Source organism: Dermacentor albipictus, chromosome 8 (genome assembly GCF_038994185.2).
Source record: "Dermacentor albipictus isolate Rhodes 1998 colony chromosome 8, USDA_Dalb.pri_finalv2, whole genome shotgun sequence".
Classification (NCBI taxonomy): Eukaryota; Metazoa; Arthropoda; class Arachnida; order Ixodida; family Ixodidae; genus Dermacentor; species Dermacentor albipictus.
Window position 1 is genome coordinate 19,541,286 of NC_091828.1, and position 16,215 is coordinate 19,557,500.

The 16,215-nt window shown below is 48.7% G+C and overlaps 1 protein-coding gene across 5 annotated transcripts in view; it reads right to left on the reverse strand.

The window, feature by feature from the left end:
• Positions 1-16,215, reverse strand: part of LOC135919590 (uncharacterized) — a 109,183-nt gene that overhangs the window by 33,957 nt on the left and 59,011 nt on the right. For 2 of the 5 annotated variants that reach the window (XR_010570010.2, XM_070523112.1), the window contains one exon: positions 13,776-13,918. The exons of the other annotated variants lie outside the window; for them this stretch is intronic. The gene's annotated coding sequence lies outside the window, so the exon portion shown is untranslated. Of the gene's footprint in view, positions 1-13,775; positions 13,919-16,215 lie in introns of those variants that run through there. 5 annotated transcript variants of the gene reach the window in all.

The window sequence follows — 16,215 nt, forward strand, 5'->3', positions numbered from 1 at the left end:
CCAGTCTGCTTGTGGAATTCGTTTTGCGAATGCCATGTCCGGAGTAGTGTCTCTGCTAACGCTGTTTTCCACACTGCGGGACAAGTTGGATCCGTGACAAGAGTAAGACGTAGATTCTGTCCGTCAAGCCATAGTTGTCTTCCCTTTCGGCGGTCCACTGGGTATCCCCCTGCCACCGCAGGAGCGTTTAGGTCCCCTACAATGAGCAGGGGTGCTCCCCTGGCTACTTGATCCGCTTTGGTCAAAAGTCGTAGAAACCTTTGGGGCTGCTGTACATAATGAGTATGAAGAGGCTCTGTTGCGTGCACCTTGTAGATGGGATGATATCCAGAAAAATGTGGGCTACTGTATCAATGCCTGTGTGATGCTGTATAACCGGAATGTTTCGCTTAACTAGTGTGGTTACTTAGGGCCTGCGGTTATCATCGCAAACTGCGGTGTACGCCGCGTATCCCGACAGCTTAGCCGGTTCTCCAGTATCTTGTAATGCGATAACATCGGGGGAAGTATGTGGTGCGAGAGAGGCAATGCTCTAAGTGTGCTTGTTTGCGCCGGAAACCCCGGCAGTTCCACTGCCAAATGCAGTAGGTAACACGTTCGGGATTACTTGCAGCCATCTTTGTCGGGACGCGAGTACGGCTTCTTTAGGGGACCTGGTATAGGAGTGAGGTGGGAAATGGCAGAACACCACTAGAGGAGAAGGAAGAAGTCCGCTAGGTCTTCCAGTGGTATCTTTGAGGCAAGACAACCAGCAAAGCGCATGTTTTCTTCCCTCAAAAAGCCTAAAACGTGCGACCGAACAAGTATAGTCTAAACTTGCCGACAGCCCAAGCTAGTGCTAGGCACTCGCGCTCAGTGATCGAAAATTTGCACTCTGAAGAGGAAAGAAAGCGACTGGCATAAGCCAGTCACTTTCTTCCTGGATCAACACGCAAGAAAACTTGGGCAGCGATCACTATTTAATCCAAACAACAGTTCGAGCGGGCCCGCCAAAGCCTAAGGGCCGTAAACTCCGCATAACGAACTGGGACGCTTTCCGGCAGGCCAGAGCTCTCACCTCTTTCTCCGATACCCAAACCCCTTTCGAAGATTGGGTCGCATTTTTGCTGCAAGACGCGAGCGAAGCCACTAAATTGGTGCCTAAGGAAGCCAATCTTCAGGAGGCAGATAGCAACTTACTGCATATGTGGGAAGCCCCCGCCAGTCTGCAACGCAGATACAAAAACAACAAGCTCAACCGAATGCTCAGGAAACGTATTAGCACACTCACCCTTGACATCGAAAACTATGCACAACAACTTACTCGTCAAAATTGGCACAGCACATGCGACAGCATGGAGTGGCAACCAAACCTGCCCAAAACGTGGAATATGCTCCGTTGCCTTCTCGATCCAGCCAAAAGCAAGAACACACAACAGCACAACTTGCAAAAAGCATTCACACCCATCCGGGCACGGACGCACAAGTTCTTCAAGAGCCGATAGATCGATACGTAGGACCTCAACTTACTACACCCGCTCCAGCATACACTGGCCCCACTAACGACCACCTGGACGCGCCTATACAAGCAGCAGAGGTCGAGGATCAGGTAACAGCAGATTTGTTGAGGGATGGTGGGCAGATTGTTTTAGAGAAACTGGCCACCCTGTATACGCAATGCCTCATGACTTCGAGCGTACCGGAAGCTTGGAAAAACGCTAACATAATCCTAATCCATAAGAAAGGGGACGCCAAAGACTTGAAAAATTATAGACCGATCAGCTTACTGTCCGTTGCCTACAAAGTAATTACCTACAAAGAAGGTAATTGCAAATAAAATCAGGAAAACCTTAGACTTCCGTCAACCGAAGGACCAGGCAGGATTCCGTAAAGGCTACACAACAATAGACCATATTCACACTATCAATCAGGTGATAGAAAAATGTGTGGAATATAACCAACCCTTATACATAGCCTTCATTGATTACGAAAAAGCGTTTGATTCACTTGAAACCTCAGCAGTCATGAAGTCATTACGGAATCACGGTGTAGATGAGCCGTATGTAAAAATACTGGAAGATATCTATAGCGGCTCCACAGCCACCGTAGTCCTCCACAAAGAAAGAAACAAAATCACAATAAAGAAAGGCGTCAGACAGGGAGATACGATCTCTCCAATGCTATTCACAGCATGTTTACAGGAGGTATTCAGAGACCTGGAGTGGGAAGAATTGGGGATAAGAGTTAATGGAGAATACCTTAGTAACCTGCGATTCGCTGATGATATTGCCTTGCTTAGTAACTCAGGGGACCAACTGCAATGCATGCTCACTGATCTGGAGAGGCAAAGCCGAAACGTGGGTCTAAAAATTAATCTGCAGAAGACTAAAGTAATGTTTAACAGTCTCGGAAGAGAACAGCAGTTTACAATAAGTAAACTGCTGTTCTGCGAGGCACTGCAAGTGGTAAGGGAATACATCTACTTAGGACAGGTAGTGACTGCGGATCCGGATCATGAGACTGAAATATACAGAAGAATAAGAACTGGCTCGGGTGCGTTTGGCAGGCGCTCTCATATGAACAGCAGATTGCCATTATCCCTCAAGAGAAAAGTTTATAACAGCTGTGTCTTACCAGTACTCACGTACGGGGCAGAAACCTGGAGGGTTACAAAGAGGGTTCTACTTAAATTGAGGACGGCGCAACGAGCTATGGAAAGAAGAATGATAGGTGTAACGTTAAGGGATAAGAAAAGGGCAGATTGGGTGAGGGAACAAACGCGAGTTAATGATATCTTAGTTGAAATCAAGAAAAAGAAATGGGCAGGGGCAGGACATGTAATGAGGAGGGAAGATACCCGATGGTCATTAAGAGTTACGGAATGGATTCCAAGTGAAGGGAAGCGTAGCAGAGCGCGGCATCAAATTAGGTGGACGGACGAGATTAAGAAGTTTGCAGGGACAACATGGCCACTATTAGTACATGACCGGGGTAGTTGGAAAAGTATGGCAGAAGCCTTTGCCCTGCAGTGGGCGTAACCAGGCTGATGATGATGATGATGATGGGTTACAGGGGGTAGCGACGGGGACATCCAGGACACGCTGCAGCAAGCCATCAATTAGGTCGTTGCATACGTAGAACCGCGCGGCCTAGCATGCTCCCTACAGAAATTGGAGCTCCTTCTGTACAAGCCTGATTGGGGAAGTCGATGCCCAGACACTCATCCGCCCGAGATAGAACTACGCGTGCACCAGCAACGCATACCTACTGTACCTAGTATCCGTATCCTTGGCTTACGGATCCAACAAAACGGCAGGAATACGGAGATACTCAAGCAATCAGATACTCATGTACGCCAAACCACTCGCCTCATAGCACGCATCGCAAATCGACATCACGGCATGAAATAAAACAACCTTATACGCCTGGTAGCCACCTACGCCCTGAGCAGGATCACCTATGTCGCCCCGTACCTGAATGCAACTGACAAGCTCAAACTCAATACCATGATCAAGAGAGCCTATAAACAAGCCCTACATCTTCCCATCTCCACCTCTAACGAGAAACTGGACGCCCTCGGCAATCACAACACCATAGACGAGCTTATTGAAGCACAGCGTATTAGCCAATACGAACGACTCGCCAGTTCCACCACGGGCTTGCACATTCTAGGCACCCTAGACACCACCCAATTCGGACCAAAAGTACCCATCCCTCCAAGCATTCGCGCTCAGCTAGTTACCCCGCCCATACCTCGCAATATGCACCATGAACACAATCCGGAGCGACGTGCAGAAAGAGCTAAACAACTACAAAAGCGCTACGACCAAGCCGCTGACGTAGCCTACGTGGACACAGCGGGACACCCCAACCAAAACGCCATGGCGGTAGCCGCAGTCGCAGGCTCGCAGTACCGCCTCGCTACGGCCGCCTCAATTCTCACCACGCAACCCGAAAAAAGGAGAAGAAACGGCCATCGCTATCACCACACTCGGCAGCAGTGGCTTCACTCGGTCTTGCTGCTCCGATTCTGAGCAAGCATCATCTTTCTTCACAGGAACTAACGCGTCACATACCAGGAAAGAGCCCGGCGCACCCCGTGACCTAGAAAACTGCCATTGGCTCCAAGAAAGAACCAGCTGCTTACGTCAGCGCAAGCTTCTACAAAAGGACGCTGACATCCTGCAGGCACCCGCACACACTCGGCAGCAGTGGCTTCACTCACTCTTGCTGCTCCGATTCTGAGCAAGCATCATCTTTCTTCACAGGTTGGTTGTTTTTCAACTTGTACTCGTATGGTCTAGTGCCACCACTGCTGCCGAGTGATCGTGTTTTTTCGACGTGACAACTAAATCATGTCGGACTGTATTGTTTGCCACAAACCGCTTCACGACGATGAGCCATGCTTATCTGCTGCGGGTGTTAAGAATTGGTAGCGACCGTCGCGCGTTTCTAGCTGCAACCATGGTTGGGGGCCCGGCGACGCACGAAGATTGAGCCGGCGAACGGACGAGGGGGCGCCCCGCTGGGCTGGTGTCCCGACCGGCGCCTCGACCCGCAACCTGATCCGTGCCCCGCGTTTTCGGCGGACCGCCTGCTGGGCGCAAATGGCCGGCGCTTCCGAGAAGGACGAAGGCGTCAGTGCGGCCAACGGACAACTTGGATTTTGTATTTTCTTTTCTCTACTTTTCTAGTCACTGCGATGTCTTTTGTAAAATAAACGTTCAGTCTTGAAGCGAACCCCGACGAGTGAGAATCGTTCCTTCGACGCTCCTGCGTGCGCGGCCGCTGTATACGCCGCCGCCCGGAAACAGTCTCACGCAGCAGTTCAGTTTTTTGTTGTAGTCGCACTCGCGAAGTGACCTCCACAGAACGTTGGTCGTAGCCCTTTAATTATTCTACATTTTCTGGTGCCGAAACCCGGGAGTGCTACATCTGGAATAACTTCGCCTGCATCATGGAGCGACTACAAAGGAAGCAAGCGGCCCTGCGACAAGCCATCGACACTACCATCGCAGCGGCCAGCACCTTACTTCAAGCGACAGAAGCATCAACCGGTGAGCTTGAAGAACATTTGGACATCCTTCTTGAACAAGCTGAAGAGCTTAAAGCAGTCAACGATGCTATAGAAAAGAAAGTGGACCTACAAGAGCTCGACACCCTATTGACAGAGTGCGCTGCGTACAGCTTGAGAATTTGCACCTTGAAAACAAGGATAAAAAGGGCACTGAGAGGTGGAGCCGTGAGCGAAACGATTTCAAGTACACCATCAGAAACAGGAAATAACTCTGACCACATCGCACAGTCACGTTCCGTCCAGCATGCAGTTACGACGACTCTTCAGCTACCGTCGACAACGACAAGACTTCCGAAGCTAGAGATCGCCAAATTCGACGGAAACCTGCTCTCATGGCACAGATTCTGGAATCAGTTCGAGTCTACCATCCATAAGAATCCAGCTCTACATCCAATTGACAAGTTTCAGTACCTGACGAGCTATCTCACCGGCAAAGCAGCAGCCGCTATCGACGGGCTACCACTCAGTGACCGAAATTATGAAATTGCAGTGAAGACATTAGTCGAAAGATTCGGAAAGGACGACGTTATCATTGAAGAACATATGTCGAGGTTGCTCAACATCCGACCTGTCCATAACATCTTCGACACCGAGAGGCTGCGGACCCTTTATGATGAGGTGCAGACGGGGGTTCGGAGTCTCGAGGCATTGGGTGTGGCGTTGAGCACTTATGGAGTGCTTTTATTGACAGTCCTACGGAAGAACATCCCGAATGAGCTTTGCCTCGGTTACTGCAGGCAAAAGATAACATCTGCAGTCGCGCCAGGAGATGATCTTCAAGATTTCCTCAGTTTCCTCAAGACCGAAGTAGAAAGTCGAGAGAGGGCCGAATGTGGAACCCGTCAACAGCTGAGCGCCGACAGGCTGAGTCGCCCGATCCTCAAGTATATTCCTGAAAAGAAGGCGTCCGCGTCGGTTTTAACTGCCGTCATGAAAGCTGAAACACAGTGCAAATTATGCGAAGCGAGCAGCCACTCAACCGCCGACTGTGAAGTTGATTTGACTGCGGATCAGAAGAGGACAATTGTGCAGCGGGAAAGACTCTGCTTTAGGTGCGCCAAGGCAGGTCATCGAGCATACGAATGCCGCACCTCAAGATGGCTTAAATGTAAGAGATGCTCCGGCCGGCACGTTGCAGCCCTGTGTAACCTGAATCGACCACCAGCAACAGGAAAGTCCGAAGAGAAGACTGTACTCACTGAGACAATCGTACAGTCTTCGCTGCAAGTCGAAGGCACCAAGAAGAGAACCCGTGTCCTTCTGCAGACGGCTCAAGCATGGGTTCAGGGTAGGGAGAAGCGAGCGATGGTCAGGCTGATGATTGACGGCGGAAGTCAGCGTACCTTTGTCAAGAAAGAGGTTTCACAGAAGGCGGGACTGCGTGTGATGGGAGAGGAAACCCTGACAATAATGACATTTGGAAACGAGAAGCCGTCTTCAGGAATGAAGTGCCGCCGAGTGGAGTTATGGTTGTGCAGTCGACACAACGAGAGAAAGATCCGCGTTGAAGCGCTCGAGATCCCACAAATCTGCTGCGACATTGTGCCCGCACCTGAAGCTTCCACCGTCAACTACCTCGAAGAGCAAGGCCTCGAACTCGCCGACAGTACGCAAGATGGAGCAGAAATAGGGCTGCTGCTGGGATCCGATTACTACTGGGAGGTCACAACCGGTGGTGTCAAGCGCCTCGACAGCGGTCTCGCAGCCGTGGAGACCATTTTTGGCTGGACCCTGCAGAGGACAACGCACACCACAGAATCAACAGCAACGTACGTGTCCACTGTGGGAGTGTTGCGCGTGGCTGTCATCGGCGAGGAAGACCAAGACGACACTGCTGCTCAACTCAAATCGTTTTGGCAGCTCGAGCACATTGGCATTGTCGACGAAGGAGAGGCCGACATGGAAGACAACCAAGTTTTGCGGGAATTTCGGGAGAACGTCTCCAGGAACAACTGCCGATATCAAGTTTCCCTTCCCTGGAAAGAGAATGCTGGCGATTTGGCAGGGAACAGAGCCACGGCTTTCAGTAGGCTCAGGTCGTTGACGACAAAATTTGTGAGCAACAGAGTACAGGAGATACAACCACTAACTGATCCCGCTGTTTGGAAACATTGCCCGGGGAGAGAAAATCCAGCAGATCTGTTGACACGGGGCATGCTGCCCTCCCCTTTGGTTGTCAGCGAGAGCTGCTGGACGGGACCGATATGGCTAAAAGGTGTTCAAACGTACAACGCGATGCCTTCACACGTCCCTGAAGCTGAATGTAGCACCGAAGAGATCCGGAAAGTTCACGTGCTGAACACCGTGACGCTGGTAGATGGAGTGCCTCTCATGGATCTTGAGCACAAGAGCTCAATGACACAGGTACTCCGTGTCACCGCATGGGTTATGCGCTTTCTTCATAACGCACGGAACGCGTCAGAGAAGCGAAGGGGAAGCCTGTCAGCGGAAGAGTTAGCACAGGCCGAGAGTTACTGGCTGAAAGTATCACAAAGAGAAACCTTTGGGAAGGGCATCCATTCTCTAATCTCTACCGGGACACTTCATCGTAAGTCCGCCATCGCGGGTCTGACTCCATTCATTGACAGCGACGGCCTATTGAGAGTTGGAGGCAGGCTACAGAATAGCGCGTATAAAGAAGAGACGCGGCACCCAGTCATTTTGTCCGCTGTGCATCCGTTTACACGCTTATTGGTGGCCTGGGAGCATAGGCGGCTTTTACATGCTGGAGTAAGGGACACTCTGACTCAACTTCGCGAAAGATATTGGATCCTGCGAGCAAGACAGGCCGTGAAAAAAATAATTCGTCGTTGTGTTCCGTGTCAAAGACAAAGCAGCCGCCCCGCGGATGAGCCGTTTGCACCGCTGCCATACGACCGTATCCGTGAATCAGAGCCATTTGAAATTACTGGAGTGGACTTCGCAGGGCCGATATTTTATACCGAGCTTGGAAATTCCTACAAGGCCTATATAGCCCTCTTGAAGTGTGCCACCACGCGAGCTGTGCATTTGGAACTCGTCAGGGACTTGACAACACAATCTTTCCTTATGTATTTCAAGAGGTTCGTGGCCCGGCGGGGAATGCCCAGGAAAATTTATTCAGACAATGCTCTAACGTTCAAGCGAGCGTCGAGAGACTTGGAAAAGCTATTCTACGCTATAAGAGGAGGCGAGATGCAGGCTTACTTGGGCGACAACCGCATCGCCTGGAAGTTCATCGTAGAAAGAGCACCGTGGTGGGGCGGTTTGTGGGAACGCATGGTGCGAACTGTTAAGACAGGGCTGCGAAAGGTCCTCGGAAGAGGACCTTTCATTTCTTAAGAGGCCTTACATTATGACAGCTTGACCACCGTCCTCACTCAGATCGAGGCGGTTGTGAACTCCCGCCCGCTCACGTTCCTTCACTCGGACGCGGGGGAGCTCCTGCCCCTAACGCCATCGCATTTCTTAATAGGGCGCCGAATGACAAGTTTGCCCAGCACTGGAGAAACGGTCTCCAGCGAATCTACGAAGGCTGCGCTCACAAGACGCTGGCAACACCGCATGACACTTGTCGATTCATTCTGGAGACGATGGAGGCAAGAATACCTACTAGAGCTTCGCTCTGCTTATGTTACCGCTCAGCGCAAAGAGAGAAGCATAGGGGAAGGGGACATTGTCCTACTCGGAGAAGAGAAGGTCCCGCGACAGATGTGGAAGCTGTGCCGGGTTGTCGAGACGTTTCCTGGAAGGGACGGCCGAGTTCGAGCATGCAAGATTTCTCTGCCGGACCGAAAGCTGCTGAGACGACCGGTCCAAGCCCTCTACCCGCTTGAACTAGGGGAGGAATGAGCCGACGCTCATTGCGGGGGAGGTTGTTAAGAATTGGTAGCGACCGTCGCGCGTTTCTAGCTACAACCATGGTTGGGGGCCCGGCGACGCACGAAGAGGGAGCCGGCGAACGGACGAGGGGGCGCCCCGCTGGGCTGGTGTCCCGACCGGCGCCTCGACCCGCAACCTGATCCGTGCCCCGCGTTTTCGGCGGACCGCCTGCTGGGCGCAAATGGCCGGCGCTTCCGAGAAGGACGAAGGCGTCAGTGCGGCCAACGGACAACTTGGATTTTGTATTTTCTTTTCTCTACTTTTCTAGTCACTGCGATGTCTTTTGTAAAATAAACGTTCAGTCTTGAAGCGAACCCCGACGAGTGAGAATCGTTCCTTCGAGGCTCCTGCGTGCGCGGCCGCTGTATACGCCGCCGCCCGGAAACAGTCTTACGCAGCAGTTCAGTTTTTTGTTGTAGTCGCACTCGCGAAGTGACCTCCACAGAACGTTGGTCGTAGCCCTTTAATTATTCTACAGCGGGAACTTGCTCGGGAGTAACCTTAAGCACGTACCGAAAAAAATCCGAAACCGCCTTGAAATCTTGGAAGTGCGTTACATGCGAAACAGGCAGGACCAGAAGCAGACCGAGCACAGCAAATGACGACGAAGGACCAGAATGGAACCTAAAAAACGAAATATCAGAAATAAACCGCAAGCTTGCTGTGCTGCTTGAAATGAAAGTCAAGATAGACGCTCTGGAAGAAATAAAAGAAACGGTGACAAGCGTTGAACAGGCAATACAGGAAATGTCTACAAAATATGATAAGGTCATCCTTGAGATGAAGCAGCAAAGTTCAGACATTGCAGGCCTTTGAAAGCGTGTGGCAAAACTTGAGATCACGGTAAAAGAGCAAGAAATCGACAAACCTAGGAAAGACTTGAATGACATCGATCAGTACGGCAGACGCCCGAATTTGGAAGTGCATGGTCTGCCGCATCATGCCAATGAAAACTGGCTAGAAATGTTGAACTGCTTACGGTTGATCTCGAGCTTCCAAAACTTTCGAAACAGGACATTGAAGCCGTCCACCGCATTCCGTTGAAAGTCAAGGCTGGCTCAATTGACGATGCGGAATAATCGGTGCGGAAAAATGAGAAAAAGTCCCACCTATCCTGGTTCGCTTCACATCTCGCGTGACCAGAGATGCTTGGCTCGGGAAAAAAACGCAACTGAGAAAGTCAAAATCAAAAATTTACCTGAACGAAAACCTCACAGCACAGAACAAAAAGCTTTTCTGGCATATGAAGACGCGGGCGGCTGAAAAAGAGTACAAGAATGGAAAATTCTTCGTGCGTCGTGGTCCGCGTGATCGAGTCATTCGGGTTATCACAATGGATGACCTTGATAAGATAATCGCGGAATTTGCGGTCTGCTTCTGGTCCTGCCTGTTTCGCACGTAACGCACTTCCAAGATTTCAAGGCGGTTTCGGATTTTTTTCGGTACGTGCTTAATGTTACTCCCGGCTTTTTATGCGCATTCTTCAACATGGCGATCCCTTTTCAGGGAAGCAAGCTTTCCTTCAGACAAAGCAGAGAGTTACGTGATAGAAACCAGATGTCTTTGTTTCATTTGAACTCACAAAGTTTAAAAAGCAAACACGAATCTGTGTGCATGCTTCTACATGAAATACAGCATGAATTTGATATTTTAGCGTTCTCCGAGACTTGGTTCCGCGACGAATACGACGCTGTACACTTCTCAGGCTACAAGTGCTCTTCACTGTCCCGAAAACATAAGAAAGGGGGTGGTGTCGCTATTTATGTAAAACACGATCTATGCATTCATGTAATTTTTGAGTTTTCTGTAATACACGAGCCCTATGAATCCCTCATGATCAAGTGTGCGAACACTATATTTGTGGTTATTTACAGGCCTCCATCCGGTGTTGTATCCATGTTATTAGATTTCATTGAATGTATGTTGGGTTTTTTGGACACAGCTTGGCACTCCCCTCATTGTAACGGGTGATTTTTATATTAACGCTTGTTTGGACCGATCCAAACAAGCGTTTCTGGATGTTTTTTTTTTCGTTTGGCTACAAAAATGTTATTATTGTTAACATTTTTTCGTTTTTTACATGTTACATGTTGTTACATGCTACAAAAATGTTAGGGTGATGAACAATTCCGAAAGCCTACTTGACTAGTGTTTCACAAGCGATTAATTGGATTAGTGTCGGGTGCAAGCAATCACATGCCTATTTTCCTGTTTTTTACATGTGAGACGAAAGTGTACCGACAGCGCAAAAATGACACACACTCACAGTACAGATTGATAACCAAGAACACGATTGCTGATTTTGAAGCGTCAGTCAGCAAAGTGGAATGGTCCGAATTATACGCATTGACGGATCCTGTCAAGGCATTCACTCACGTTCTCGGCGTAGTCAAAGACCTTTATCACAAAGCTTTCCCTCTAGGAGAAACTACAAGAAGCAAGAAATGCAGGAAACCGTGCATTTCTTGCACGGGTGGTGTATGCAGGAAACACCACCCTTCTAAAACCCCTCTAAACTTTTATAAAGACAAGGCAACCAGAGTACTTAATGAGCTACAAGAAGATCAGGAATAAATTGGGCCGTGATATAAAGCTGGCAAGTGAGAGGTACTATGAGAATAAGTTCACTCATATTCTTAATGATCCCAAAAAACTTTGGAAAACATTGAATGATCTGCTTCCGCACAGCGACCGTTATCCTGTTTTTGAAATTATGGATAAAGGCGTATCTTTCACAGGGACTGCGCTGGCCGACAAGTTTAATCAGCATTTCTTACAATGTGGCGCGTCTGATGCGTTTGATGCTGATAGCCCAGGTTACAGGTCTTATATTCCATGTAGTATGAGCAGATCGCTATTTCTTGCACCAACAGATGAAGCTGAAATAAGTAGCTTATTTCTAAAGTTAAAGAATTCCACAGCATGTGGTGTAGGTGACATAAAGGCAGAACCAATAAAAGCTGTGGCGCTGCATGATGTGATGTCACACATATGCAATTTAATTTTGTGCACTGGCGCATTCTCCGATGAATTAAAGATTGCACGGGTATATTAAAGGGGGAGACAGGAATGACGTGAACAACTACAGACCGATTTCAGTTCTCCCAATCTTTTCCAAAATAGTAGAACAGGTCATTAACGAAAGAATTTTAAATTTCTGTACTCAAAATAATATTATAACAGAAAAGGAATACGGTTTCCGAAAACACCAATGTACTGAAATGGCTCTGCTAAAGTTCAAAGAAAACATAATAAGTAACTTTGAGGACAAGCTGTACACAATAGGAATATTTCTTGACTTTAAAAAGGCATTCGATTCCATTAAACACGATATCTTGTTAAAAAAGTTAAGTGAGTACGGCATTAGGGAACTGCTCTTAACCTAATCAAAAATTATTTAACCAACCGACTACAGTACACATACATTTGTCATTCCAAATCGGCAATGGGTGAAATCAAATACGGTGTTCCGCAGGGGTACATCCTAGGGCCACTTCTTTTTTTATTATACATTAATGACATCACAAACGTGCCTCTAACACCTGACACAATCTTGTATGCTGATGACACATATCTTCTTTTCTGGCGGAAACTTGCTTACTCTCGAGAAAGAAGCAAATATTTGGCTCAGTAATCTTTCAGACTGGCGTAGAGCAAATAAATTGGAATTAAACACTAAAAAGACAAAATACATTATTTTTCGGCCTCTTAACAAAGGTATTGATGATAGCTTAGTCTTACAATTTCGTGATGAAGTCATTATACGCTCTACGTGCCAGAGGTTCCAGAGGTTATTAACAAAAAAACAGCCATTGCAATATTTAAAGAGGTAAGACTCAATGAAAGCGCCTTTTTTAAAACATACCTCCCGAATGAACATAAATATAACACAAGGCAATTAATTTACAACAAGGGCAAGATCCATACCAATTACGGCACGCAAAAGCAAAAGTTTGAAGAAAACTTAAACTGGTCCAGTCATGTCGGCAACATTAAAACCAGCACTGCAATATCCATCGGTGTTATTAATAAATTAAAACGTCTATTACCTTCTAGATTAAAGAAACAATTATACTATAGCCAAGTGCATTTGCGCCTCCAATATTCTTTATCTGTGTGGTGTACCACGACGAACATCCGTAGTTTACTAACCTTACAGAAACGCATGATTCGGGTAATTGAGAATGCGCCCTATAGAAGCCACTCCGCTCCTCTTTTCATTTTAGCATTAGAAAACCTTATTAACAAAAAAACAGCTATTGCAATATTTAAAGAGGTAAGACTCAATGAAAGCGCCTTTTTTAAAACATACCTCCCGAATGAACATAAATATAAAAAAACAAGGCAATTAATTTACAACAAGGGCAAGATCCATACCAATTACGGCACGCAAAAGCAGGCATTCAGCAGATTTTTTCAATCATCACCCTGGCTTACTCACTATAATAAATGAATCACCGTCCCTAAACATTTTCAAAAAAAAAAGTGAACATGTATTTGCTGTCGCTTCAGGTATGACTTCTTTTGTACACAAATCAAATTCAGTATTTCTGTTACATATTTCATGTACTTTTCATTTTTTGTGTATGCATCCACTTTGTGTACCATGCTTACCCTGCGTGCTTGAGTGTTTTGTGCACTGGGTCGGCGAAGGGGACTGACACTTAGGCATTCGTGCCTTTTTGTCAGCCTCTTTGACAGAGATTATTTGTATTTTATTTCTGTCAAAATAAACATTCAAAATAAACATTCAAACATTCATACCTACGCGGCGACTCAAAAACGGCCATTCGCAACTACACAAGAGGACTGACAGCGCCCCAAGTGCAGAAGATACTCTCCGGCACTCCTCCCCCTAGGCAACGCCGTGTCCAGATCATCTGGGCCCCTGGCCACTCGGGTCTGGCAGGAAATGAAGCCGCCCACGATGCCGCCCGAGCTCTCGCACACCGGGCGCATCATCCTTCTCCTGAGTCTTCGGATCCCGACCAGCCCTCTGTTCTGCATCGCGGTCACGCACGGGACCGAATGATCACGTCCAGGGAAATTCTCCTTCACTACCGCAGAGAGCGGTTACACTACACCCCAGCACACAAAACAATGAATAAATATCTATCCACCATTTGGCGACTCCTTCAGACGTGAACTTTCCCGAACCCCGTGCTTTACAACCGCATTTACCCCGATACATACTCCCCACTCTGCAAAGCGTGCGAGGCCCGCGCTGACCTCGATCACATTATCTGGCAATGCCCCAAAGCCTCACCAACCAACACCTACCGCACTAACACACGCATCATAAATGCGGCCGAGCAGTGGGAGACTTTGCTGCTCAGCTTGGACCCAGCTCTGGGCCGTCCGGATGGCCGAAGACGCCGCCAGAAAGCAAAGACTGGCCGCCGTCTGAGGAAGGGGGGGATTGGAGTTGGTCTCCCGACCCCCGCCACCCCTGAACCCCATCAAGGACATAATAAAGTTATATATCTCTCTCCAGGCCACGTCAGCCTTCTTCCTTCTTCTCTATTTTCCTACTACTCCAGCTCGTGACAGTCAGCAAATGTCCATCTGATCACGTCGCTGTTGACACTTGTTTCGGAAGGTTTTGCAGCTGATGCAAACAGTTGCAGATGACCGTCAACTTCAGCAGAACTGTCCTAACATATTCGAGGCGTCGTTCTATATCCCATTTTACATACTCCTTTAACAGCCAAACCCTAAAGAGAGTTAACCAGTATAAATAATTGAGAGTTGTTTTTTCACGCGATATATCTTGGCCTTTGCATGTTGAACTAACATGCAAAAAAGGCTCTCCGATGCCTCGGTTATTTGCAGCTCACGCTCCGATCAGCACCAAAACCCACTACAGTGTTAACCTATATATCCCCAATACGTACGACTCCATCACATGGAATCCCCATCATAAAAAATACATCAAATTGTTAGAATCAGTACAGAAAAAGGCTGTCAGGCTCTGTCGTTCTTATGATAGATATTTTTCACTCTCTTCCATCACTTCTAACCTTAACTTGTGGGATTCTCACCCATGCTCTTGGGACAAAGGAACGACAACACAGTAGTGCGAACAATCACAAGGGCATTTATTGTACCTTTCGTAGGCCAATGCCTGCTACCCGAGTTGCAGGCATTGCATCCACAAAACATGCCGATGGGCGCTCGACAAATCGAGGAAGTCCGTCCGTACGGTCACGCGAACGGACGCGCGTTCGAACGATCGTCTTCGTCCATTCCGGTACAGGCCCCGCAAGACGGTCTCGTAGAAGCAATGACGGTCTCGCAGGAGTTCTCGGCGCACGCGCGGAACGTCCACGCCGCTTGCCGATCCGGAGCCAAAGAGGAAGAACCTTCTCCTTCTTGCGCCCAAGTAACCCCGCCGTTAGGTGGCGTTAGCAGAGCAACACTCTCGCCATCTCTCGCCAACCCTGCAAGCATATCGACCGCGGCCGTAATGCCACACGGTGAAGTCGGAGAACAGGAGACGGAAGCTATGTGGGAAAACAACATATCAGGGGACGCGTAAGAGTCGCGCATCCCCACATTAAACCACTACATATGCCCACGGAACATGTCACACGGTCTAACATCAACGTGTGCTTCGCGAACAAACTAGTACGTGCAAAAGTAGCCGCGCCGAGGAAATGTCCACACGCTGTCCATAACATGCGAGCCGACATTGTCCTTGGGGTACACCGCTGGCGCCCTCTGGTCACAGCAGCACCTCTGCAGACTCGACGGCACGATTTCAGGCCAGGACTGCGGAAACGGCGAAGCAGTAGTCGGCACGAGAAAGCGTCTCTCGCGCCGACGCGCCCTGCTCGCGAGAGCCGCAGTAGCTGTTGGTGACTGCCGGCTCTTGCGATCTGGATACAGGCGGCCGCCGAAGTCGCTGCGCCGAACTGGCCACATCATCTCCGTTGCCCAGGGTAGCTCGATCGTAGTCCGGAGCAGCAGCACAGACGATGTGCAGGTGACAGCAAACCAGGGGTGACTCCACTCACGCTGCGTACACTCAACGCACTCGGCAAACACTAAAGTAGTGCAAGGGAGAGGAATTGTGCATGCGCATCGCCTACGTGGTAGGATGTTCAACTCGGGTAGCAAAAGACCAGGCGGCTACTCAAATGCTAAGTTCACGTGAACAAACCGCTTTCTCGAGTCGAACGAGTAATTTCAATTCGTGCGAGGCTAACTAGAATGAGGGAAGCAAAGTGCAACAACTCAACGCTACGGTCTACACGGTTATGTCCCTTCACGTGCAACAGGCAGCTTCGTAAAGCCTT